The sequence below is a fragment of the Equus przewalskii genome, chromosome 15 (assembly GCF_037783145.1).
Source record: "Equus przewalskii isolate Varuska chromosome 15, EquPr2, whole genome shotgun sequence".
Classification (NCBI taxonomy): Eukaryota; Metazoa; Chordata; class Mammalia; order Perissodactyla; family Equidae; genus Equus; species Equus przewalskii.
The window spans coordinates 36,233,498-36,261,008 of record NC_091845.1 but is presented as its reverse complement, the minus strand read 5'-3'; the positions used below and the strand labels follow the sequence as shown (position 1 = coordinate 36,261,008).

Here is a 27,511-nt window from a genome sequence, read left to right as displayed (position 1 = left end):
GTCAGGAACTATACCTAGCCCTGCACTTTTACATACATTAAGTTAACTGCCTGGGTCATTTTTTTTTTTAATTTTTCTTTGTTTCACTAAACTGAGACTGGTGAATCTAAAAGTTAGAAGGAACTTTAGTAAGTCACATCTAGTCCAATGGTCCTCATAGTTTTGTGGTTAGATGTCATTGTAGTGCCCCAACATTTCCACAAATAAGGTCATCTCTCCATTAACCTATGGTGCTTCTCTAGCAAGTTCTCATCCCTGAGGAGGAAGTTGTCCATTCTGTGTTCAAACACCATCAATGATACAGTGACAGAAAACTCCCATGAATACCTTCTGGGACAATCTATTCCACTTCTGAGCAGCTCCACCACAAAGTCTGTCCTTAAACTGCCCCCAAGTCCAGACGGCTTCGACCATAGGTGTTGCCCACTCAGAATGAGTCTGTGCCTTCACTCACACAAGAGCCCTTCACATAGCTGAAAGAACTAACAGTTCCCTAAGACAGGTCCTGAGTTCCCTCACCATCCCAGTCTTCCTCAGAAACACATTTCAGTTTATCTGTATTCCAACAGAATACAAAATAATAAATTAAAACCTTAAAATGATTTGGATTTCACTTCATGCAGTCTACTACTTATGTGACCAGGCAAAATATTTCAAAGCTAAGTTTGCTCAGTTAATTAGACTTTGATACAGAGATCTTGGTAATCAGTCTTGATGGAACAAAAAACTATTCTTCTCCTAATGTTTCTTTAAACTTAACCAATCACAGAACTAAACTGACATTTTTCTAAAGACGACACACAGATGTCCAACAGACTGTAAAGATGCTCAACATCACTAATCATCAGGGAATCAAATCAAAACCATAATGAGATAACACCTCACATCTGCTAGGATGACTATTATCAAAAAGACAAGAAACAACATGTGCTGGCGAGGATGTGGAGAAAAGGGAACCCTTGTGCACTCTTGGTAGGAAAGTAAATTGGTGTAGTCACTATGGAAAACAGTATGGAGGTTCACCGAAAATTTTAATAGAGAACTACTATATTATCTAGCAATTCCACATCTGGGTATTTATCCAAAGGAACAAAATCACTACCTCAGAAGGATATCTGCACCCCTAAGTTCATTACAGCATTATTTATAATAGCCAAGACATGGAAGCCACCCAAGTGTCCCCTGACAGATGAATGGATAAAGGTAATATACATACACACAATGGAGTAATATTCAGCCACAAAAAAGAAAGAAATCCTGCCATTGGTGACCACATGGATGACCTTGAGTGCACTACGTTAAGTGAATTAAGTCAAAGAAAAAAAAATACTGCATTATCTCACTTATATATGGAATCTAAAAAAACCAAACATAGATACAGAGAATAGACAGGTAGCTGCCAGAGGCAGGGGGTGGGAGTGGTGGAAAAGGGTGAAGGTGGTCAAAAGGTACAAACTTCCAGCTATAAGATAAATAAGTCCTGAGGATGTGAAGTACAGCATGACATCGTTAACAATACTGTACATTCGAAAGTTGCTAAGAGACTGAATCTTAAAAGTTCTCATCACAAAAAAAAAAAATTTGTAGCTGTGTGGTGATGTCAATTAATCTTACTATGGTCATCATTCTGCAATATATACATATATCAAGTCATGTTGTACACATCTTGGACTAATACAATGCTATATGCCAATTATATCTCAATAAAACTGGGGAAAAAAAGAATTTTGAAGTTGATACCCACAGTTACTTTTAAAGTGAGAGACTTGGTTATTTTCTCTCTCTAGCCCCAGTACCAATAAAGGTTTCAATGGAATGAAGAGAATAAGGAATAAGAACTTAACTCAAAAGCTGAGAGATTTGTTTATGTGAGAAAGGAAAATCTATGCAGATCAAGATAATACAGATTAATAAACAGATACAAGCAAAAAGGCTGGTGACATATGTAGAGACTTAAAACAAATATTGGGGAAATTAAGTATCAAGGACAAAATTTAGCCAATGGAGGGCCCAGCTCTGTGGCCTAGTGGTTAAGCTTGATGCACTCTACTCTGGCAGCCCAGGGTTCGGTTCCCAGATGTGGACCTACACCACTCACTGGTGGCCATGCTGTGGCAGTGACCCACATACAAAATTGAGGAAGACTGGCACAGATGTTAACTCAGGGTGAATCTTTCTCAGCAAAAAAAAAAAAAAAAAATCTAGCCAATGGTATTCAGGAATGCAAAGCATCAACTTAATCATCATAACTGGGGGAAAAGGCAAGGATCCAGTTATTGGGAACCCTATTACCAGAGTCAAAAGGACTCAATAGTAAGAACACCTCTGAGGTTGTACTAGTTACTGCCACACTTAAGCAATTCATATATGCATCTCATTTGGGGAAAATTAGTTCCAGAGTCTGGGTAGAACCTGGCTCTCTTGGCAGGATTTCAGTAAGCATATTGAGGTTATCATTTGTAGAAGTGGAGAGCTAGATGGAAATCACCAAGGCCAGAGAAGGAAAAGGAGCCTATTCTCAGGTGATCTAAGTTGATTGCAGTTTGGTTTGTGATTTTTAAATTCCCAGATTTCTAAGTGTGAGCTCTGCCTTTCCAGGAAAAAAAAAAAATTACCAATCATTTCATAAAAGCAGGGCACCTTGCAGAAGGAGAAACTAAGGGAAATCATAGGTAGATCAGCACACTCCACAACATGAAAGGAAAAATAACTAAACACACATTCCCATGCCAAATTCAACTTCTCTTCGGAATTACCACAGCACTTTCTAGGACCTTCTAGAAGAGTATTTTGGCCTCCTTGCACCTCAAGGCCTGGCCCCACCTTAATCTTTCTCTAGGATTTGGTACCACGCCTGACAGCGGTGAGCATGCAATTTGCGTCTGCTAATGAAATTAATTGGGAGTAGGTCTGTCATCTATTTGGACAGAATTTGAGTCTCAACTCTCAATACTTCTCATAATCATCCTTTAATTTAAAAGAGTGCCAAGAGTGGACTAAGAGAACAGATTAGTGGCTACCAGGGGAAAGGTGGGGTGGGGGGTGGGCACAAAGGGTGAAGTGGTGCACCTACAACACAAATGATAAACACTGATGTACAACTGAAATTTCACAAGATTGTAACCTATCATTAACTCAATAAAAAAATAAAAGAGTGCCAAGAAACAAATAATTACTGAAAAGTATCCCAACTCTGAAAATCTGATGCCTTAAAAAATAATTTACAAAACATCACATAAATAAGGGGAATAAAAGAGACCAAAATAATTTGTTTTCTAAACAAAAGGCTAACATTTATAGACTCCAACTAAAACCCATAACAACCTGTAGTTTTTGTACTTTGGTCCATATGCTAAATAGACACGTTTAATTATAGGCTTCTTGGGCAGTATTTCTTATTTATGGCATAGCTACTACATCTGATATATTACACATAAAAGTCTATTCTAAAACAAATTCCCTTAAAATCTGACCTAGTATACCTCTGGCACAGACTAGCTGTTCAGCTGCACTGTTTAAATGCCTGCTACACTCACAGCAGTCATTTACAAAACACATGATCCTTATATGCCGGCACTAAATTCCTACATCTTCAAGGACTAATTCTAGGCTGATCAATCAGTATACAAACCTTCAGGGAAGGTTTGGCTCAATCCATTCACTTAGTTCTGACCATTCTAAGCATCTGCTTCACATAGCTCCCATTAGGAGGTGCATCTACTTACAAAACATTACAAACTTACTGTGACATTAGATTAGTGTTTAAAACATATGCATTGACAGTCAAAAAAAGAAAAAATTCATCCCATTTTGGAAGAATTCTGAAAACGGAGTTAACAACTAAGATACAAAAAATGAAAAATAAAAGATAAAAGCTCAATAGAATTATGTCAACTTTATAACTCTTCTTATTTATACTTAAGAATAAGGAAAGGGGGGCTGGCCCGGTGGCGCAGCAGTTAAGTGCACACATTCCGCTTTGGCGGCCCGGGAATCGCTGGTTCGGATCCCGGGTGCGGACATGGCAGCGCTTGGCAAGTCATGCTGTAGGAGGTGTCCCACGTATAAAATAGAGGAAGATGGGCACGGATGCTAGCTCAGGGCCAGTCTTCCTCAGCAAAAAGTAGGGGATTGGCAGCAGATGTTAGCTCAGGGCTAATCTTCCTCCAAAAAAAAAAAAGAACAAGGAAAGAACAGAAAACCTTTTCACAACAATAAAGCAGCATCATAATTCAAAGATGTAAGAAAAAAAGCAAGCAATTACTATATACTCATTACAAAATACTAGGCTGAGAAAAGAGAGAGTCAAGATTGCAATTTGCTCTTATAAAGCAATAATTCAGCATACATACAGTCTTTGCCGACAAACAAAGCCAAGAAGAACACTTTTATACAGAGTTTCCAGCAGAAGGGTTTGCTCATAAGCCATTAATGTAGAGGGGGGGAAAATCAACTTGCTAACTAGTTGAAACTGTTTGTCTGCCAATTCAACTGGGAAATGGTACATTAGAAAAAACACCTACCACAAATGATTTGTTAATAGTCACTGCATTTGTAACTAAAGAGATCAAACACATCTCTATCACTGGATAACAAAAGAAAAAATAAGTTTCTTTTAATAAAAGCAATCAAGCTAACAAATGATGAAGGAACAAAAGCATCTCCAATAAAATCAATTAACGCATCAAAGTGTTGACTATCAATACCAGTTTACACCAAGCACAAAACAGAAAACCACCCTGAAACATTACGTGTCCCCTGATGGAAGAACACAACACCAACTAAGAAAAAGTCGTGGGGAAAAAAAAATCAAATCTGAATCGGACTGAGCTTCTAGATCCAATAGAGAAGTCAGAGGAAGACAGTAAGCATCACCATGGTGACCTCCACCTCTATCTCACATCATACATAAAAACTCAAAATGAATCATAAACCTAAATGTAAGAGCTAAAATTATAAAATATATGGGAAAAAAACAGGAGAAAATCTTTTTAACCTAGAGTTGGCAGATTTTTCAGATATGACCCCCCAAAAAGACACAAACAATAAAAGAAAAATCAGTAAAGTGTGATTGTAACAAAGTTTAAAACCTTTTGCTCTTCAAAGATTCCATTAAGAGAAAAAGACAAGCCACAAATTGGAAAAAAATTTGCAAAACATATATCTGATAAAGTATCTGTATATAAAAACTCCTACAACTCAATAAACAATCCAATTTGTTTGAACAGGCAAAAGATGTGACCAGACACTTCAATAAAGAAGATATATGAATGGCAAATCAGCACGTGAAAAGATACTCAACTTTATTAGTCATTAGGGAAATACAAATTAAAGCCTCAATGAAATATCATTACCACCAAAGAAAACAGCTGAAGTGAAAGACTACCACCACCGAGTGTTAACAAGGATGCGGAGAAACTGCAGCTCTCACACAATGCTAGTGCAACATAAAACAAAACGGTACAGCTGCCTGGAAAACAGTTTGGCAGTTTCTTAAAAAGTAAAATGTAGGGGCTGGCCCAGTGGAACAGCCGTTAAGTGCGCACGTTCTGCTTCGGCGGCCCAGGGTTCGCCAGTTGGGATCCCAGTGCGGACATGGCACCGCTTGGCAAGCCATGCTGTGGGAGGCATCCCAAATATGAAGTAGAGGAAGGTGGGCACAGACGTTAGCTCAGGGCCAGTCTTCCTCAGCAAAAAGAGGAGGATTGGCAGCAGTTAGCTCAGGGCTAATCTTCCTCAAGAAAAAAAAAGTAAAATGTATAGTTACCATACAACCCAGCAATTCTACCATTAGGTATCTACCAAAGAGAAATGAAAACATATCCATACAAAGACCTTTACACAAACGTTCATTGCTATGAACTGACAACAACTCAAACGTCCATCAATCAGTGAATGGATAAACAAAATATGGTGTATATATACAATGGAATACTTCTCAGAAATAAAAAAGAATGAACTATTGATACATGCAATAACAGGGATGAAGCTCAAAAAAATCACACTAGATGAAAAAACCCAGGCACAAAAGACTACATATTGAATGATTTTATTTATGAAATTCGTAGAAAAGGCAAAACCGTAGAGAAAAAAGCAGAACAGTTGTTGCCTGGGGCCAGGGTAGAGGCAGGAGTTATCGGTATATGGTCACAAGATCATTTTGGGGAGTGATGGAAGTGTTCTAAAACTAAATTGTGTTGATGGCTGTGCAACTGTATAAATTGACTAAAACTCATCAAGCTGTTCACTTAAGGTGTAAAATATGCCTCAATAAAACTGTTAATTTTCTAAAAGATTAAAGAGACCAACTGCTATGCATTGGTCATTTGGATCCTACAAACAATATTTTTTAAATTTTTGTTGTGGTAAAATATGCATAACAAAATTTACCATTTTAATCACTTTGAAGTGTATAGTTCTGTGGCACTAACTACACTCATATTGTTAGATGACACATTTAAAAAAATAACAGCATGTGTGATACAATGGGAATTGAGCTCTAATGATTTTGATGTTACTAAGAAAAAAATGGAGGTCGATAATGGTATTGTGCTTATGTTTTAAAAACAAAAAGAGCCCTTAACTTTTAGACGTACATACTAAAATATTTACCAACAAAATGACTTGATATCTGAAATTTGTTTTAAAATAATACTGGGAGTCCAAGACAACCAAATGTTTCACCAGTGAATGCTGAAGCTAGAGCAGTAAGGGAAAAAATTGGTCTAACATTGGAAAACCATCTTCTGAAGTTATAGGTATGAGATTTTAACTCAAAAGAAGCAATATCACCAACTGTTAGATCACATTTGGTTACTGAAACACAAATTCACAGTTCTTCCTGTTTGATGTCCTCGTAGCATGAGACATTTTTCCGTCACAGTTTCTTAGAATGAAATGCTTTTAACGACTTAGGTAGTTTTATTCTGATTTTCCTTTTTAATTATGGTAGATAATCAAGTGGCAGATTCCCGAGATTTTCAGACAGCTTCTTGATCATTCATGTACAGAAGAGAAATGCTGGGTCTTAAGCCCCTCAAGCCTTCAGAAGGACCATCATTCACCTCAATCACTCTGAACATCCAACTTGACCCCAGCCAACGCATGTACCTGCTAAGCTGAAGCAGTCCATCCCAGGTACCAAAAGGGATCAGAAGCGAGAGACAAAAAGGGTCGCAACTGTCTCAGTTTGAAGCCTCCTTCTTGACAACAGTGACTCACAGCACAAAAGTATTCATCTTTTGCTGAGGCAAGGGGCAGTTAAGTCAGATATGCTTAACTTTTAACGAAATCAAAACTTGGTACAGAGTAATAGTTTTTTTTCTTCCAATGCACAATCAGTTTACTCGTGTTTTTGAAAAGTCAGGGTTTGTTTGTGTTTAAATTCTTGGGAGTTGTGTTGAATATAGTCAGGTCACTTTTCTTATCAACCAGAAGAAATTTATTGAATACTACACAAATATAGGAAATATAAACACATGTTAAATATAGTTTCTATATTTTGAGAGCATGTAATGCCAGTTGGGAAAACCTAACAGTGACATAAGAGGGCAAATGATGACTACCTCATGCTCTATGAGTAAAGTGAAGGAAGGACCTAGTTTAAGCCAGTCCAGAATGAGAAAGTAATTTTTGAAAAACAGAGAAGATGAAGGTAATTCCAGGTAGAAGGATAAGAGCAAAGGCATAGTGATGGGAAAGTGTAACATGTGTTTCTGACACTGCGACTAGACCAACTGGTTCGGGCGAGGGCTTCAAGACAAGCAACAAGACAAGACTGGAAAGCTCAGCTGGGGCTAGTCTGGAGGCTTTATCTATCAAGGGTCTGGACTTCACCCTGAAGGAAATATGGGAACCCTCAAAGTTTCTGATCAAGGTTGAGCGACATGAAAGTAAGTTGTAGTGTACATATAGAGAGGTGGGCAGTGATGTTCAGGATGGGGTCAGGAGGAAGAGCCTGGAAGCTAGTTCAGGGGATGCTTACTTTAGTAATTCTAAAAAGAAGAACAGAAACATCCAAAGATGGAGTGACAGGAAAGAAATACTTCATTTATATAACATGTCTACAGTTTACAGACGACTTTCACTCAAATGATCTCATTTTACCCTCAGAACAATTTGTAAAGCAGCACATTTGGGACATTTCGCAAGTAGGGAATTGCTGCTGGGGCACTTCCTATTAGTATTTTTGGTCATTCCATGTTTCTTTGTATGCCCACTTGTCTCTCAACCACTACACTGGAAGCTCCATGGCAGGCAGGGACCATGCTGATTTTTGTTTGCCCTGGTGTCCCAGCTGCCCTGCAAAGAGCCCTGCTCGGGGCCTAACTCTGGCAGGTAGTCATTAAATACATGAAAGATGAGCGTGCAAATGAAGAGCACACTTCCTTTTCCACTCTTGCTCCAATGACACTGAAATGCTTTTTCAATCAAAAATTTTTTCTTATTTTGTTTTGCTTTGTTTTAAATGATTGTTCTGACAACGGAAAAGCTTTGACAATTACAATACCTCTTTTTGGCACTTCCTAGACAAGACGACCTTTTTTCCCCTAGGTAGGAGAAAGAGAAAATGCACAAAAGGGAATATCAAGTTCTCTGCCACCTTCAGAGTCGTATCAGAAAGTTACTCTAAGTGATACATTACTAAGGATACAAAAAAGGTTAATATTTGGTAGTTATTTTTCAAAAATGTTCTACTTTCTTGCACAATAGAACAGATACTAAGATAACCAAGCATATGAGCACTTATAGTGCCGAAGGTGAGAAACCCTGGCCTAGAATACTTGTGCCAGAAAGCAAAAAAATGCTCCAAAGAATAACGGAGACATGTCAAAAGGACAAAGAAGCCAGCCTTACAGGGCTCCCACTGGCCAAATCTGGGACAATTTATATATCAATAAAAATAATGAGAGTAACAAGATTATAGCTCGCTGAATAAAACAGGAAATAAAATGAGTCCATAATGATATAAATTAATAAATCAATAAATTGAAAGTTTGATGAAGAATGGGATAGTTACAAAGTTTCAAAGCACTTATTCACAAAATATTAATTAATTGCAAATGAAAACAGAGTAACTTATCAGTAGAGAAGCCTGCCAGCCACCACCTTAGGCCACTAATCATCACAAACAGGACAAATTGAAATTCATGGCACCAGATAGGATACGAGACACAGCATCATTTCTGTGATATTCCTGCCAAAGATGTATAACCTGAGTTTAATCTTGAGAAAATATCAGACAAACCCAAATGGAGGGACATTCTACAAAATAATAGGCCTACAATCTCCAAACACATCAAGACCACCAAGACCATGAGAATCAAAAGAAAAGCTGAAGGGGTCAGCCCAGTGGTGTAGTGGTTAAGTTCGTGTGCCTCCACTTTGGTGACCCAGGGTTTGCAGGTTCAGATCCCGGGTGTGGACCTAGCACTGCTCTTCAAGCCACAATATGGTGGCATGCTACATAAAAAAGAAGATTGGCATAGATGTTAGCTCAGTGACCATCTTCCTCAAGCAAAAAGAGGAAGGTTGGCAACAGATGTTAGATCAGGGCCAATCTTCCTCACCAAAAAAAAGAGACTGAAGAAGACTTGGCAACTAAAGGCAAAGAATGACTCTGAACTGGATCCTTCTGCTCTAACCAAAAAAAAAAAGGTGGCGGGAGGCGGGGAGGTGGGAGACTTTACTAGGGCAACTAGTCAAACCTGAATAGGGTCTGAGGTGTATTTGATGGCAATAATGTGTCAATGTTAATTTTCTGACTTTGATGGCTACTTATGCAGTAGAATGTCCTTACTGTAGGAAATACACACTAGGGTATTCTGATTTTTTTTTTTTTTTGAGGAAGATTAGCCCTGAGATAACATCTGCTGCCAATCCTCTTCTTTTGTTGAGGAAGACTGGCCCTGAGCTAACATCCGTGCCCATCTTCCTCTACTTTATATGTGGGACACCTCCCACAGCATGGCTTGACAAGCGGTACACAGGTCTGCACCGGGATCCTAACCGACAAACCCCGGACCGCCAAAGCAGAACTTGCGAACTTAACCACTGAGCAACCGGGCCGGCCCCACACACTAGGGTATTCTGGAGTGATGGAGCATCAGATGGACAACTTGCTGCCAAAGGTTTTGGGGGGGAAGTTTTCTCCACTGTACTTACAACTTTTCTCTGTTTTTGACTGTTTCGAAATTTTTAAAATATTTTTTGAGTAGTACCTCTTCAAAGTGAAAGTAATAAATATAATCTTGATACATACATATGTATTCTTTCCAATGAGAGTGTTCTCTTCATAGGAAGAGTACTAAATGAATCTTGCATTTGATCACTAGGGAGGTAGTGTGAAATACTATTGCATTACAAAAAACAGGCTTTCCGTGAAGTAACCTTGACTTCAAACTCCAGTTCATCACATACAAATTCATGACCCTGGAAGATTTTTCACCCTTCTGGATCTCAATATCCTAATCTACAAAGTATACTACCTTTTTTACATAGTGGCTCTGAGAATGAAATAAGATGGCATATTTGAGAATGCCTTCCAGATCATAAATACTCAAAACTAGTTCTCGCCCACTTCCAAACAATCTATTTACAGCTTGCATCTAGTTTAGAAGTTTACATCTTATTGCCTAAGAAGGCAGCTTCCTAATATCAAACAACTTTTCAAGTTAAAGGGGTATTAAGGATCTTTTACTCCAATACCCTTGCTTAACAGACAACGAAGTGAGACCCCGGGCTTATGCAAGGCAAAGGCGAACCATCTCCCATCATAGAGAAACCAGCATTGTTTGGAGCTCCAAACACTTGGACACACTCACTCACAGAACTCTGAAGCATGCATTATGATTTTACAGGTGAAGACACCAAGGCTCAGGCAACATTAATAAATTTACTCAGGATTCAGGTCTGACTCCAAAATTCATGAATTTCCCACTAAATGATACCTCTCACTTCCAAATGTGATTAAGAAAGACACAACATGCATATGTTTAAAAGGTTTTTCTGTACCCATGCACTCAAGAAATCACTCTCTTACGCCCAGAATTCCCAAAATGTTATCACTGTAAAACAGAAATTATAACCCCTAAGTCTTTGTCCATCAGCATCCTCAGCAATTCACAATAATCTTATCCACTCTCCTATCCCGGATTTATTTACTAAAAATCAACAACAGTGCTATAAAAGGTAAATTTCTTAAAATGTCTTCCTACCTTAAGTAGTTTTATTTATTCCTACTCTTTAGAGCAAGGTTCTTAACCTGGAGTCCTAGGATCCAAGAAGAAAACTCAGGAGTCCATGAATTTGAATGAGAGAGTTTTTACATCTGTTTTCACTAACCTCAAATTGAAATTTAAGATTTCCTTCAAAAATGAGTGTAGGCAACAAATTGCAACAACAGTAACTGCAACTTTGTCATTACAGAAAGAACAGATATTTTCATATCATGTTACAGATGATAGAGATATGAATAACTGATTTCCTTTTTAATCCTACATATTTTATATAACCATTAATCTGAGAATGAGTCTACACGCTTCACTAGCTTACCAAAGGGGTACGTGAATACCAAAAAGCTTAAGAACCCCTGGTTTTGAACAACAAAGTTGTTAATCTGCTGAGAATTTGAGAGAATACAGGGAAGAAAGTTTGGCTTTTAAATACATGAATCACTTACTCATTCAACAAATATTTACTAGGTTCCTATACTGTGCTCTACTATGTGGCAGCTGCAAAGATAAAACATTATCCCTTTGCCTCAAACCAGTGGGAAAGGAGACAATAGTAACAAGGTAGAATATCTTAAGTACTTAAGGACAAGAGAAAAGAAACCACTGAACTCAAACAAGAGAGATTCTCTCATTCTCGCCAAACAAACAAGGCATATTTGGGTAAAGGGAGAAGAATCCAAAAACTATTCTAGCTCTTAGTTGCTCCTCCAGCCTGGAACACAGGAGAGTGCTGGCAGCTGGTAACTGCATCGCCCAGGGGAGACAGATATCAAAAGGGAGCAGCTGGGCAGCGAATGGACACTGCTGCCCAGCCAGGGGAAAGTAGCTCATGGGTCCTGATTTAACCCTCTGTAGAGCTGGTAAGCCCTTTCTATTTCTGAGATGCTTTGGGGAAAGGAAATTAAATAACAGGAAATTTTCTTTACATAATGTACATGGGAAAAACGCACAGGGGGTAAGTGGAGCCACGTTTCCAGTAAGATGACATTCACTTAATATTTACAACCAAAATATAGTATGTCTATCTAATGACATTTTATTTATGGCATAGTGTTTGTTTTACAGCAGCTGACTGAGAAAGTGGAAAATGAGCTTCTCACTATATATACAGAACTTAATTTATAAAACAAGATTTAAAAAAAGGTAATTTGCTCAAAGCCTTCCCCGTTGAATTTTCATTCCACAATATCTGTTATACCATATCAACAAAACGACACTAGGTAAAAGATAAAACTATCCTAAGGAAAGATCACTAACCTTATAATAAACATCTATTTTATATCTATTTTCAGAACTGTCTTCCAGCAATGGGAAACCAATCTATTTACAATGTTTTCTTAACCATTCTCGTAATTCACCTCCATCCACTACCGGGCACCTGCTCTGTTCCTGGCACTACCTTAGAGATGGCTGAGCATGATACAAAGCTCAGTCTTGTCTTAAAGGATTTTACAGTTAGGGATGGAGCCACTGGGGGAATTTCTGAAATGCGAAGTATTAGAAAATTAGCTGCAAAGAGACAAGAGTGTTAACTGTGGGTCAAGATAGCTGCAAACAGCTTTACCAAAAGAGAAGCATGAAATTCATTTTGAAGGATGGACAGAACCTTGGAAAGAAAGGGGAAAAAGACATCCCTAGCAGGGCAAGCAGCATGCAAACGGAAGCAAGGCAAGCATAAGGCTGGCATCAGCTGTGTGTGTGTGCCGGGGGAGGGGGCTAAGGTAGCAGATCAGTCTGCTGGTATACAGAATAATAAGGCCATGCAGAAGAGTGTACATAACACACAAAAGTTACATACTACACAAAAGGTGCCAAACAGGAAAGACTCAAGGTGTGCTATATTTTAAGGCTTATCGGTCAGCTGACATATACATAGTTAAAGGATAGTTAGGACTAGAGATGGAACAGCAGGAAGGTGCTAGATTAGCACCCAGGGATGAAAGCCTGAGGGTCTGGCACAGAGAAGCCACCATCAGAATGGTGAGGAAAGACGGAACCTAAGAGACATTTCAAAGTAGGAAATAGAAAAATCAGAGATGTCTCCAAATTCTAGCATTTGAAAGGTCAAAGAGTAGTGAAGAAGAACTGACTTGAGTCAGTGAGTGAGGGACATGTCAAAGACTGGCACATTTCACTGTAACTACACGGATGCTTGAGTTAAGAATGGGCCACCCAGGTGAAGAGTCCCAGATGCAGCTGAAAACTAGGCTGCTGTCAGACAACAGAGTCTAAGACAGACTGAACTATAGATTTACAAGTCAACCAGTACAGTGTAGGTAGCTATATATCAGAAAAACCAAAGGAGAAATGAACAGAGAATGAAGAAAAGGAGGTAACAAAAAAGGCGGAAAGGAATTAACACTATTTGCCAGCCACCAATGGAGTCAGTTTGTATACATTAAGCAAAGAAGAAATGTAGAGGCAGGAAGCCAAGAAAACTTCCTCTCACAGAGTGTACCATCAACAAAGCCAAATATAAAAGGAAATTCAAAGAAAAATGAAGACTGAGAAAAGGCAACTGGACTTGCCAATGCAAAGATCACTGGCAGGGGCTGGCCCTGTGGCTGAGCAGTTACAAGTTCCATGGGCTCCATTTCAGTGACCCCAGTTTAAGGGTTTGGATCCCAGGCTCAGACCCACTCCACTCGTCAACCATGCTGCACAGGTATCCCACATACAAAATAGAGGAAGACTGTATGAATGTTAGCTCAGGGCGAGTCTTCCTCAAGCAAAAAAAAAAAGAGGAGGATTGGCAACAGATGTTAGCTCAGAGCGAATCTTCACCAAAAAAAAAAAAAAAAAAGATGACTGTCAGCCTCTGGGAGAGCTTTCCAGTTGCAGAGCAGAAGCAGAGTCTGTAATATGGCAGCTGAGAAGAGAATGGGTAGACACAAAGTGAATGCAATAAACGGGAAGTAAGTGCATATTTAGATACCGGGCAGCAAATGAACACGATTTAATGGCCACTTAAAAAGGGCAGCAATGTCGTGCAGTTCCAATAATCTTTTGTTTACTTTAGTACTTCATATTATTCAAGCTGCTAGAATTAAAGAAAAATGACAGGCACATTTTAGTTTTTGCAGGCTCAATTCCATGACCAACAAATAGAGTTCAGCTATAAATATAACAAATTAACATAAACTGATTAAAATATATTCCACCTGCTTTACAGTTGAAAAGCTTTGAATGCTGAAAAGACTAATAACAAAAACACAAAGAGATTATTATGCTATAAAAAAATTACAGGGGCCAGTCCTGTGGCTGAGTGGTTAAGTTCACACACTCCGGTTTGGTGGCCCGGGGTTATGCCAATTCAGATCCTGGGCGCGGACACGGCGCCACCCATGAGGCCATGTTGAGGCGGGATCCCACACAGCACAACCAGAAGGACCTACAACTACAATATACAACTAGGTACTGGGGGGCTTCAGGGAGAAAAAAAAAAAAGATTGGCAACAGATGTTAGCTCAAGTGCCAATCTTAAAAAAAAAAAGAAAGAATACAAATATTTCTTACTACCTTTCCTAGATTTTAAACCATATTTTTATAAATAAAACATCTGAAAGACCAATCACAATCATTTAGAAACTTGCTATAGGAATTACAGTGCTATAGGATTTGATTATAATGTTGGCAAAAACACTAGTTCACTGGAAAATATTTTTCCATCTGTTTCCAGTGCTGAGCCTTAAAGGGAGACAGTCCAACCCATTCACAAGACTTGCTAAGTTCAAATTTATGCATTAGTTTGTACTCCCAATAATAAAAATATTCATTCTTCAATCTTTCACCTTAAGAATAACTCTTCTACAGAGGGGATCATAAGTAACAGATAAACTTAGAATGGGCAGAATACGACACTGTGAGTACTACAATACTTAGGGGTATATATGGCTGAGTCGTTCAAAGCTGACCAGAAGCAAGCATTTTGCCAAATTCACCTTTCTATCCACTACCATTTCAGAATTTCATAATACTGGACACAATGCAAGAACGATGCCACCAGAGAGAAGAATTTCGACCACAGGTTCCTTACAGACGCTTAAATTCATTCAAAATGTAACAGACATTTACTATACCTACTGAGTCATTAATTCAGGATACAAACCTCACTTGTTACAAAGCATGACCTGATACCATCTTACCTTATATGAAAAAGAGCAGTTTTCTCAGTTAAGAACACATTAATGATTTTCAATATAAGGATGGAAAGTTAAATGTTGAATTTATGATCATTTCCCTGTGCCTTTTATCAGAAATATCCTTACAAACTACTGTTTGCAAAGTTTTTTAATTTAGAATATAATAATGACTTCTAAAACTCTTCTCCTGTGAAGAATTTTTAATTACTTATACTTTGAAATAGCAGAAGAATCTAGAATTCACAAAAAACAGTGTTACACCTAAGAATTAAGAGTGATTTAAAATTGCATCAATTTTGTCACATTCTAGGAAATGATCATAACTAAGTATATTACTGATTACTCCTGTTTTATCTTTTGCCAAAATGCTCTCATAATTTTGTTGCTATTAGATAATAATCAGTTAATTAGTACCTTTAATCACTTCAAAAAGGAACATGGCTTATTTATGAAGAATCATTTTCTTTAAAAACTGTCATGAAGTCAGGGAGGAAGAGAGCTAACACTGGAATGTTCACTGTGCCAGGCACTATGCAATGGGGTACCTCATCCATCCCACCACCCGTTAAAATATTCCCATTTTAAAGGTCAGGAAATGAGGTTTAAAGAAGTTAATTAACTTACCCAAAGTTACACAACTACTAAATGACAGCCAAATCCAAAACTTAAGTTCTTTCCCACACCAAGCTACCATTCAAAAGCAAAATCTTTACATGTAAGCTTTTACCAAATGGATTTCCTCAACTCCCATCACTTCCTCTTAGACATTTTACTGCACATTCTAAAGCCTCAATTCAGGGGAAAAAACAGACCACTTCTTAAAAAGTTTTTAGAACCACTACCCAATGAATCAGCTGACAATAAATAAAAAATACATCTAAGAGCTGTCACTGGTAACAGGTATTCCTTTAGCTCTGGGGAACAAGAGCACATCTAGTCTACCTCATAAGTGTACAGTTACTTGACAACATTCTTTATTCTCACATCACAAAAAGAGATGTCCCTAGTCCCTAGGATTCCTCTGAACTGGATCTTGAGAACAGACAGGCCCTTGATGAGTGTTGATGGAGTGAATGGATAAAGACACAGCTAGCATAAACTTCAATACAGCAGAGAGAAGTTACGAAGCTGGAGGACCCCGAAAATGAGAGCATAAAGCAACCTCAGCTCAACAAAAGTCATTTAAAAAGCCAAAATCATCTTTGAGTCATATAAAGAATAAGAGACCTCTACATACTCACTTCCTACAGTCAGATTTTTAGATACTTGCATATCTGATGAGTGTGTAATGGCATCTTACTGTATTTTAATTTCTATTTCCCCAGTCAAAGCCATAAGAATGGCTATAACCAAAAAAGAGAGACAGTAATAAGTCCTAGCAAGGGTGTGGAAAAACTGGAACCCTCATAACACTGCTGGTGGGTATGTAAAGTGGTGCAACCACTTTGAAAAACAGTTTGGCAGTTTCTCAGAAAGTTAAACAGAGTTGCCATATAACCCAGCACTTCCACTCCTACATAAATACCCAAGAGAAATGAAAATATTACACATGAAAAATTGTACATGGATGTTCATAGCAGCATTATTTATAACAGCCAAAAAGTGGAAACAACCACAATGTCCACCAACTGTTGAATGGATAAAAAAAATGTGATATACCCATATCCAGCAGAATATTATCTAGCAGTAAAAAGAAATGAAACACTGATACATGCTACAACATGGATGAACCTCAAAAAGTTTATGCCAAGTTAAAGAATCCAATCACAAAAGATCACATATTATATATCATGTATACAAAATACCCAGAATGGGCAAACCTAAGGAGACAGAAAGTAGATTCGCAGTTGCCTCAGGCTGAGGAGGAGGGATAGGGAGTAACTGCTAATGGGCACAAAGTTTCTTTTTGAAATAATGAAAATGTTCTAAAACAGATTATGATGATGGTTGCAAACCTCTAAATATATGAAAAACCAGTGAATTATATACTTTAAGCAAACTTTATGATACCTAACATATCTCAACAAGCTATTTAAAAAATAAGAGAAAAAATAAAGCCTATAACTGTTTGTTTTTCAATTTTCTACTTCAGATGGCAAGGTATGCAGTGGGAGAAGACTAATTTCATCAAAAACAATGTATTTGCTTTTCTTTCATTTAGACTGCTGTCGTTTTAGCACCCTGCTTTTAGCAGTAAAAGAAAAGAAAATATGGAGGTTTCTAAGATCCAGAACACAGTCATTAATAAATTAAAGGATAAAGAAAAATTACTAGAACTTCCAGTTCACACTCCTAACTCCAAAGCAGGAGCAATCTGCTCACTCAGTGTCAGAGCTCCAGGAACCTGACAATCACAGCCTTGACCATCACAGTGCCTCAGGCTGCAGACATTCAGTCTAGCTGAGGTCGGGATGACCACGTTTCCCACTTTTAAAGTAGACAATGTCCAACTTCCCCAAAGTGGTGGTACCACCTCACACCCCACCAGCAGTGAAGAGAGCGCCCATGGCTCCACACACTCGCTTCCTACAGTGAGATTTTACACTTCTGCAAACCTATTGAGTGTGTAATGTTATCTCATTGTATTCTAATTGGCGTTTCCCCAATTAAAGTGAGGTTTAACACCTTTTCTTATGTTTATTGACCATGGGATTTCCTCTTTTGGGAACTGCCTGCTCAAGTCAATTTTCTACTGCGCTGTCTTTTTTTACCTACTGATTTGAAAGAGCTCTTTATGTATTCTAACAGTTACATGTGATTAAAAACTATTCTACTCTGGGCTCATTTTTTTCACTCTCTTTATGTTGTCTGTTGATGACAGTTTCAGTTTTAATATAGTCACATTTATCAATCTTTTCCTTTGTGGCACTTTTTGTACCTTGTTTAAGAAATTCTTCCCCACCCCTGAGGTCACAAGGCTCTTCTATTATCACCTGAAGTTTTCTAATTATGCCTTTTACATTCAGTTCTTTAATCCATCTGATATGAGGGAAAGATCCAATTTCTTTTTTCTCCCCCCATATGGAAAACTGATCATTGGGAACTAGATCTGACTCCAGTACCTGGATTCAACCACTAAGCAAAATAGGAAACTAATGAGATCCTCCTTTTGTTGAGGACCTACCATGCCGGTAGTATGCCGAGTATTTTATATACATTATACAAAGAGAAATAATTCTGGAAAGTACACTGTTACTACTCCCACTTTACAGATAAAGAAACTGAGGCTAAGAAACATGTCCAAGGTGTTAAAGACAAAGATGAGATTCCTATCTGTCTAATCTAACGCCCCTGTTCTTTCTACCATACTACACTGTTTTATGTAAGAATTTGATCTCTGGATAAAAGAGGAAACATCTTCATTTTGAGGATGCTATAGTCACTTTACTCTCCAGGTCCACTAATATAATGACGCTTACTTAATAAATAGCTCATTTATTCATTCATGTCACAGATGTTTACTGAGTGCCTATTATCTGCCAGGCATTGTTACAGGCTCTGGGGATCGAGTGGTGAACAAAATAAGGTCCCTATCCTCTTGGGGGCTTATAGTCTCACCTGATCATAAGTAGTCTCCCATATCCCTTCTACGTGACTCAGTCTTACACACTTAATAAAGAAAACTTTCCCTCAAATAGCAGAATGACAGGAATGCAACATGTTACACTGTCAAGTTTAAGGCTGAACTTAAATTAGCAACTTGGAGAAATTCCAGCATTCATGCTGAGAGAACCTCATGAAATAAAGCATCCCTATGCTTCTTCCTTTCTCCTGCAGCTTATACCTTCACTTTTCAAAAAAATATTAGCAATATTTCAAAAGCAGTTACCTTAACAATATGAATGTGACTTCTTGTAAGCATCTATATACATCTTGTGCTATTTCTAAACCCTTTTATTTCTCTCCTTAAAAAGATGCATTTCAATGTACAGTAAGTAGTAGTAAACTTGTTTCTTAATTTCTTTAATACAAATTGGATGTCTATGAATATTCAGACAATTGAAGAATGCAAGAACTAGGAAAGAAAAAGTTAATTACACAGAGCAATGTAAGGTAGCCGGAACTTCCTTTATTTTCCCACCCCCTGCTTGCATCTGCTCCCGTCCTTCAGACAAAGGAAAATCCCTTCCCTCCAGATCCACGTTCTACCCCTTTCACCTACTTAGTAACAGACCTTCAGTTATTCCTCCTGTCCTCTATCCCTCTCTACCAGATTAGTCCCCATCAGAACAACACACAAACATGCTCCAATGCTGCCATCTCAATAACAAAAGAAAATCTCTCTTGACCTCCACCTCCCCTCCAAGAACTTGTCCATTTCTCTGTTCTCCCTTCACACCTCAGAAGATTGTCTACACATGCCATTTCCTCACTTCCTCCCCAATCTAGCTACAGTCTATCCTAACACACTGACATTGCTCTTGGCCAGGTCACCAATGACTTTCATATCATCAAATCCAATGGTTTCCTCTCTCATCTTACGAGGCCCCCATCTTCACAGTAAACTGCCCCTCCTCCTCAAAGCATTATTTCTCTCAGCTACTATGACATTACTCTCCTGGTTTTCCTTCCCCCTCTCTAGCCAGTCCTTCTCAATCTCCTTTGCTGGCCCCTCCAGAATCACACAAACTCTAAATCTTGGAATCCTTCAGAGTTGGGTGCTGAGTTCTCTTCTTCTTTTCCCCATATACATTTGACATTCTCTTCCTAGGTGATGTCATGCAAACTCATGACTATAAATACTATCGATACTAAAAGGACTTACTCCCTGAGTCCAGACACATATGTCCAGCTACTAATTTGGAATCTCCATATTAATGTTGCATAGGCAACCAAAACTGAACTCTACTTTGCTACCAAACCCAACTCTCACCAGGCTTCTCCATCTCAGCACTACACAACCAACCAAGCCAAAAACTTAGAAACCATCGTCGATGGCTCCCTTACCCTCACCCGTTGCACTAGCAAATCCTATGGAGTCTACTGTCATCATCTATGTTCAAATCAATCACTTCTCTCCATTTTCACTGCCATCATCCTAATCCAAGCCCCCTGCACTACTGCAATAATGCAGGTGGCCTCCAAACTGCCTTCCCTGCCACACTTGAAAGTCCATTCTCCACACAGGAGATACACATCTTTCTAAAAGGCAAAGCAGATCCTGTCAGATCTTAAATAATAAACTCCAAACTCTTTACTAGGCTCTACAAGGCCCCGCAAGATCTGGTCGCTAATTACCACTCTATCTTCCTTCCATTCATACTCCCTCTGTTGGTTCCTAATTCACCACAGACTCCTTCCTGCCTCAGGGCATAGGCAAGTGTTATCCCCTCATCCAAAGTGCTCTTCACATGCTGTTTCTTGCCCTTCACTTCTTAGTCTAAAAGTCACCAGCACATAAAGAGGGGTTGGGGGGGAGGGCAAAAGGGGTAAAGGAGCATACAGGTATGGTGATAAAAACTAAACTACTGGTGGTGAATACAATACAATCTATACAGAAATTGAAATATAATAATGTACACCTGAAATGTTCTAAGACAATATGACCTCAATAAAATAATTTTTTTGTCACCAGTCCACATAAAGATTTTTTCTAATCACCCTATTGAGTATGTCTCCATCTTATTCTCTAACATATCACTCAGACTACCTGCCAAGTACTTATCACAAATACTAGATTCCTGGTGGTGAACATGATGTAATCTACACAGAATTAGAAATATATTATGATGTAAATCTGAAAGCTATATAATGTTATAATTCAATGTTACTGTAATAAAAAAATAAATTAAATTAAACCAAATACTAGATTCTATTTATTGCCTTACTGGTTTATCATCTCCCTACCTTCCCATATCTTGTGTAGGTTGTATATGCAGTGTCAATATATATTTGTAGAATGAACGGTAGAAAAAACAAATCGAGAATGGAGGAAGAAGAGAAAAAGAGAAGGGAAGAAAAGAAAACATTTCCAATCTATGTCTAGGTTTCCACCAGAGTTTTATAATACAGATTTTCCCACACTGTAAGTGAAAGTAGAGGTTCCTTGTTGGCTAAGTCGAGCCCAACAATAACACTCTATGTAGAACTGAACCTGTTCGTAAAGGACAGCTCCAGCAGCAATCTGTTTATTTTACACTCAGTGCATTTCTACTGAAAGATCAAATTCAGTTACTGCTTCTCTACAACTAGTCTGGGGAGTTACTAATGCATATCTAAATCTGCCAATGTAAATTAGGAGAAAACTTTGCTTAAAACATAATGCCAAGAGGAGGAAAAGATGATACGAAATACAAGCGTTTTATGCCTAAATTCATTAGAAAATGCCTTTAAAATAGCAAAAACGTTAATGCAGTAAATGGCAATATATTATACCATTATCTCTTCATTTGCATATGTTTAAAATTACCCATAACAAAAAGTTAAATAAAGTAAATGCCTCTAAGAAGTCAAAAGCAATAAGCATCACTGGGTCACAGACATTTTCTCCGCTCAAGTGCACTCTGTTGCCATTTGGAGATTTAATTTAAATGAACTGATAACAGTTTCTAAAGGTGTTTTCATAAGACATCAGCTCCTTGGGAGCATCTGAGGACACAGGGAAGCAGGATCGCCCTTCCACCTGCTCTGTGTCACAACCTTCCAGGCCCAGCACCATCAGCCCAGCACCTTTCTACGAGAGTCTCCAATAACCATAGCTCAAAAACAGAGCAACTTCAAGGGAGGAATAAAATTGTTTAAAAGGAGAAAGTAGTGGAAGAATGCAGAAGGTGAAAAAAAATGATTTTTGCTTAAATTCAAACAGAACATTTTCCCCCTAGAATTTTGATGAAGTAATATTTCTCTCTAAAGTGGCACTTCAGATTCAGAAAGGGACTTACAGAAGACTAAGTGCAAATATACCAGAGGCCAGCATCCCCACCCAATACAGTCCCTCCTCTCAAGGATTCCTTTTTTAGCATCAAAGAAAATGTCATGGTTGTCAGTGGTGAAAATGCAAATATTAAGCCCTCGTTTAATTAGGTAGCACAAAGAACAGAAGAATCTAAGCTGCTCTGGCAGTTGTTAATTTTTTTGCTATAGAAATACTCTGGTCTACGGGAAAACAAAAAAATACAAGTTTATTTTCAGTTTTTTTGGATTGAAAAAAATAATGTTTAAACTCTATTAGGAAATTAAGGGACTAAAGCCAGGTAGAATTTAAAAAAATCAATTACATCCTTACAAGTTAATCCATGAAAATAATAAGATGGATCCAAACCACCACATGAAAGATCCATTTATTTATGTTTACAAGTAGTACAAGATAATCCTTAAATAAAAATAATTAACATTACAGAAATCCAAAATAACCTGATGAATGAAAGAAGTTGGTATTTGAACATAAAATTAATTCATCAAGAATATGATAAATTACTCTCTGAAGATAATGTGTAACATTAAAAGCCCTTAGAATTTCCGTTTTTAAGGAAAAAAGGTTCTGAATTTCATAAAAAATAAATTACAGTAGAATTCTATATCTGTCAATGTAATCATTGCATAGGATTTCATTTTGTCTTTCTTGGCGGGGGGGTGATGGGGGGCAGGTGGAGGAGATAGTTTCTGGGTCTACCCCACACCCAAGAAACAGACACCTAAATCTCTGGGCCAATCTTAACTGGAGTCCAGGAAAGTGGAGAAAAGGGCAAGGGGAACAGAAGTTCCATCAATTCCTACCATTTCGACTATTTTCTCCCTTCACATCTTGAGAGATTAAAAATGTTGCCATATCAGGGCCAGCCCCAGGGCAGTGGTTGGGTCTGCCACACTCTGCTTCAGCAGCCCAGGGTTCATGGGTTCAGATCCTGGGTGTGGACCTACACTACTCGTCAGCCATGCTGGGGCAGGGACCCACATGTAAAGCAGAGGAAGACTGGCACAGATGTTAGCTCAGGGCTAATCTTCCTCAAGCAAAACAAGAGGAAGACTGGCAACAGATGTCGGCTCAGGGCTAATCTTCCTCAGCAGAAAAAAGAAAAGTTGCCATCTCTAATAAAAAATAAGCTTATTAGGGGCCAGCTTGGTGGCATAGTGGTTAAGTTTGCACAGTCTGCTTTGGCAGCCCGGGGTTCACAGGTTCAGATCCTGGGTACGGACCTACATACCACTCATCAAGCTGTGCTGTGACAGCATCCCACATACAAAATAGAGGAAGACTGGCACAGATATTAGCTCAGCAACAATCTCCCTCAAGCAAAAAAAGAGGAAGACTGTCAACAGATGTTAGCTCAGGGCCAATCTTCCTCACCAAAAAAAAATAAATAAATAAGCTTATTAGTGATAGATTCACGTCATAAATATTGAAGAGCACTGAAAATGAATATAGTTAGCAATCAAGTATATTTAGACTTTGGTGTCCTTGCTCACAAACTGAGAAGAGAGAGAAAGGGAGACGAGGAACAACAAGACCTGGCAATGCCTCCTGGGGAAGTGGGAAGTTGGGGATGATCGAGTAGCCAAGGGAGGAGCACTCAGTCAGAGGCATAAATCCAAGCCTGTCACATCTTAGACCTGTAAATGACAGCAGGGCTCTGAGTAACAACTCTGTAATCAGATCAGGCGAGGGCACTGATCCTTTAGGTGACAGAGATCTAAGCTGGGACACAATTGGGCCTAAACACAGATTTACTGAACTCACGGTAATGAGCACTTAATCACACTAAGAGATCACGGCCACAGTGAAGATGTTTCCTGTCGTGTTCCATTTCTAGAGGTTGAGTTCAGCTTTGTGGTTCAACACATGGATGTGACTAGGCTACGATGGGATTTAATTCTTAGCTTTCCAATGTTTCAGTCATCATTTCAGATCTCACCCTGTGCTATTAATTTGGCATCACAGCCCACACTACTCAATTTAGTTGTCCTACATCTAAGTTTATCCCCACACATGAATTAAACAAATACCACGTGTGCTGAATAGTTTATGCTGGTACTTAGCCCCACGCCTACCCTTCTAGACTCTCCCTGAATCACCAGGCCTGAAATCTACATTCCTGGCCCCCTGTCAGCTGTGCTCCCATTAGGCTCTGGCAGCAGCTCTGGCAGGAGTACAGGTTCCTGCCTGGTAGCAGTGAACTCAAGCAGCATTGGTGGGAAATGGGAGGTTCTAGGTTCTGGGTAACACCACCTCCTCCCTTTGCTCCTCCAGCCCTTCCTTTTGTATCCAATTCGTAGAATTGGGTCCCCTTTTCACTGAAGCGGCTAGAGTGGTTTCCTGACTAGACAAAGACTGATAGCCCACCAAATTCAGAATTTATATAATTCACCGATGAGGGTGGGGAACTAAGCTGTGAAACATTCATTCATCCATTCAGTCGACAGATTGTTACTGAGTACCTACTACAGGCCAGACCCTGTTCTAGGTGCTGAAGATATAGTAGTAAACAGTACAGACAAAATCCCTGAACTCAGAGAGTTTACATTCTAGTGGAAGAGAGAGACAATACACAGAACAGATAAGGAAAATACTGTTAGATAATAAACGCTAAGGAGAAAAAAAACTAAGCAGGGGCAGGGATATGAAATGCTAGAAGAGGGCTGTGTATCTACACAAGTCACTGAGGTGATTTTGGGGAAAAGACTCCAAGGAAATGAGGGAGTTAGTCCTGCACATATCTACAGGAAAAACATTCCAGGCAGAGGGAACAACACGTGCAAAGGTCCTAAGGAGAGAGCCCCCTTGGCATGGTGGAGAACAGCAGGAGTCCTGGGCACCAGGGTACATAAGAAGGAGGAAGTCTCTGGTGGGGAAGCTAGGCCACGGGAGCCTTGTAGGATACAGTAAAGACTTCAGCTACAGCAACGGACTGTGAGCAGAGATCATATAACTTACCTGTTAACAAGATCCCTCTGCGTCATGAGTAGACTGGAGGGGGCAAAGGCAGAAGAAGGAGAACCAGTCAGGAGGCTACTACAATAACCCAAATGAGACTGGATGACACCTATGACCAAAGTGGTGGCAGTGAGGATGCTGAGCAAATTCTGAATATATTTTGAACTCCTATTTGACCCTTAAAAAGTCAGGGACTGGTCTCTGAACCTTGCTGGAATTCACATTAACAGAAATTTCTATTAATTTCTCCTACCAGGTGAGAATATAATGGCTTTAGTCAAAGAAAATTAAATAATTCCAAATTAACATTCTGCAATAGTCAATATACGGAAACACTAATGTATAACATGACAGGGTATAAAATTTTAATAGTTTTATAAAAATATTAAAGAAACTACACAAATACAGAAGCATCTATAAACTCAGTTTTTATTTAACTGATCAAACACTATTTCTAAGAGGGAAATGATCATATGTAAATTTTCTAGAGAGCAATGAGGAACAGAGAACTAAAAGGAATCTGGAAGCTCCATTCCCTTCATTTTTGGACCAAGGTAATACAGCCCATATATATATGAAGCTTGGTCCTTCTTCAAGCATCAAAACATATTTTAATAGTGGATGGAAGTATTTTTTACATAAATTTTTACTTCCTTAAGACCAAGAGTTTTGAATACACTTTAAGTTTTTTCCTTGATAATTCTGCCCTCTCGAAAGAACACTACATCCAGGCCAGATGTAATGCCGGGCTTTGCTAACTGCTGCCGTCGCTATGCAGACCTACCAATCTCCACTCATCCCCCTCCAGCTGATGGCATCTAATTGACAGAAGGTTGGAAAATAGTTAAGAACCACACGTAACTGAAAGCAAGACTGAGTCAGAACCAAAGAAGAAAATAATCAGCTTTGGTACAGGAACTTTATAACAATTATTGCCAACACTTAGAGATCGATTTTGCTTGTTCAAGGTGTTGAGCTGTGTTCTGAAGGGCTAAGACTATTCCCAAATGGATGGCTGAAAAGGTGATGTATGTGCAGTCCTTTAGAAAATGTTCCACCCCAAAATGCAATTCATCACTTTTGCGAAAGCATGGTTTAAAATTACTTAAAGAGAAATTAACTTTCTGACCATTAACACTATAAACATCACTACCTTAAAAAAGCAAATTGCCAAGGTAATATTTATGTCTCAAACAACAGCTTAAAAGTATAAACAGGAAAATAACAAGCTGTAATAAAAGGGCACTTCACTTCTTCTAAAACCTCCCATTCCACCAAAATTCTCCAGGAGGCTAACATGAACTCAATCTTCTGGTCCCTTCTCTACCATTCTACCAAAACTAGTTTGTTTTAAAAATTAATAATAAAACAAGTTTAAAGTTAATGTGTATTGGAAAAGGAAGATTAACAAAAACACGGAACCATAAATCAAATAAGCAAATGACTCACATATAAGCACTCAGCATCATAACCTCTCTCAGCAATTAAAGAACAAATAAGGGAGATCAAGAGATAATACGAAGAAAAAGTTTAGGATTGAGGATACGCTGTAATTCGTGCCAAGATGCATGCTCATGGCCACAAGTTAACAGTTCCCCATGCATCCCCATGTCCTGAGTGCTGCTCACTCCAGTTCCAGCAGGTCCAGGTACAGCAGCCCAGACATCACTGTAGCTGCTGAGTGCTTCCTCTACCACTCTCAAGGAGGAAGAGTCGGCAGGAACCTTACCGAAGTTAAATCACTTCAGGAGGAAGCAGCACTAAAGATAAGAGTTGGGAAAGGATTAAAAGGAAAAGTTTAGGGTTATTTTTTCATTTTACATTGGGCCTTTTCTCCATTAAAAACTGAAATATTTTAGGGGCAGCCCCAGTGGGTAAGTTTGGTGCACTCCACTTCAGTGGCCTGGGTTCAGTTCCCGGGTGTGGACCCATACCGCTCTGCTGGTGACCATGCTGTGCTGGCAGCCCAAATACCAAAAAATAGAGGAAGACTGGCATGGATGTTAGCTCAGGGCAAACCTGCCTCAGCAAAAAATGTATTTGTATTTTTAGCTTATTAGAAAGTCTTACACTAACAATACAATAAATTAATAGGTATTCACAGATCACTCACTCCTTGAGCTTGACTTTCACGAAAATTATTTCTCAAAACAATATCCTACAAAGATGTTAGCCCCTGCCCACATCCACAAAATATCTTCTACAGGAGGCCCTTTGTACCTTTTCGATAACACTTAAACAGGAGTTATTCTGTATCATATCTT

General features: G+C 38.8%; 1 protein-coding gene across 9 annotated transcripts in view; it reads right to left on the bottom strand.

The window, feature by feature from the left end:
• The window catches only part of SFMBT1 (Scm like with four mbt domains 1), a 135,898-nt gene that overhangs the window by 92,119 nt on the left and 16,268 nt on the right, over positions 1–27,511 (bottom strand). The gene's annotated exons all lie outside the window — the stretch shown is intronic.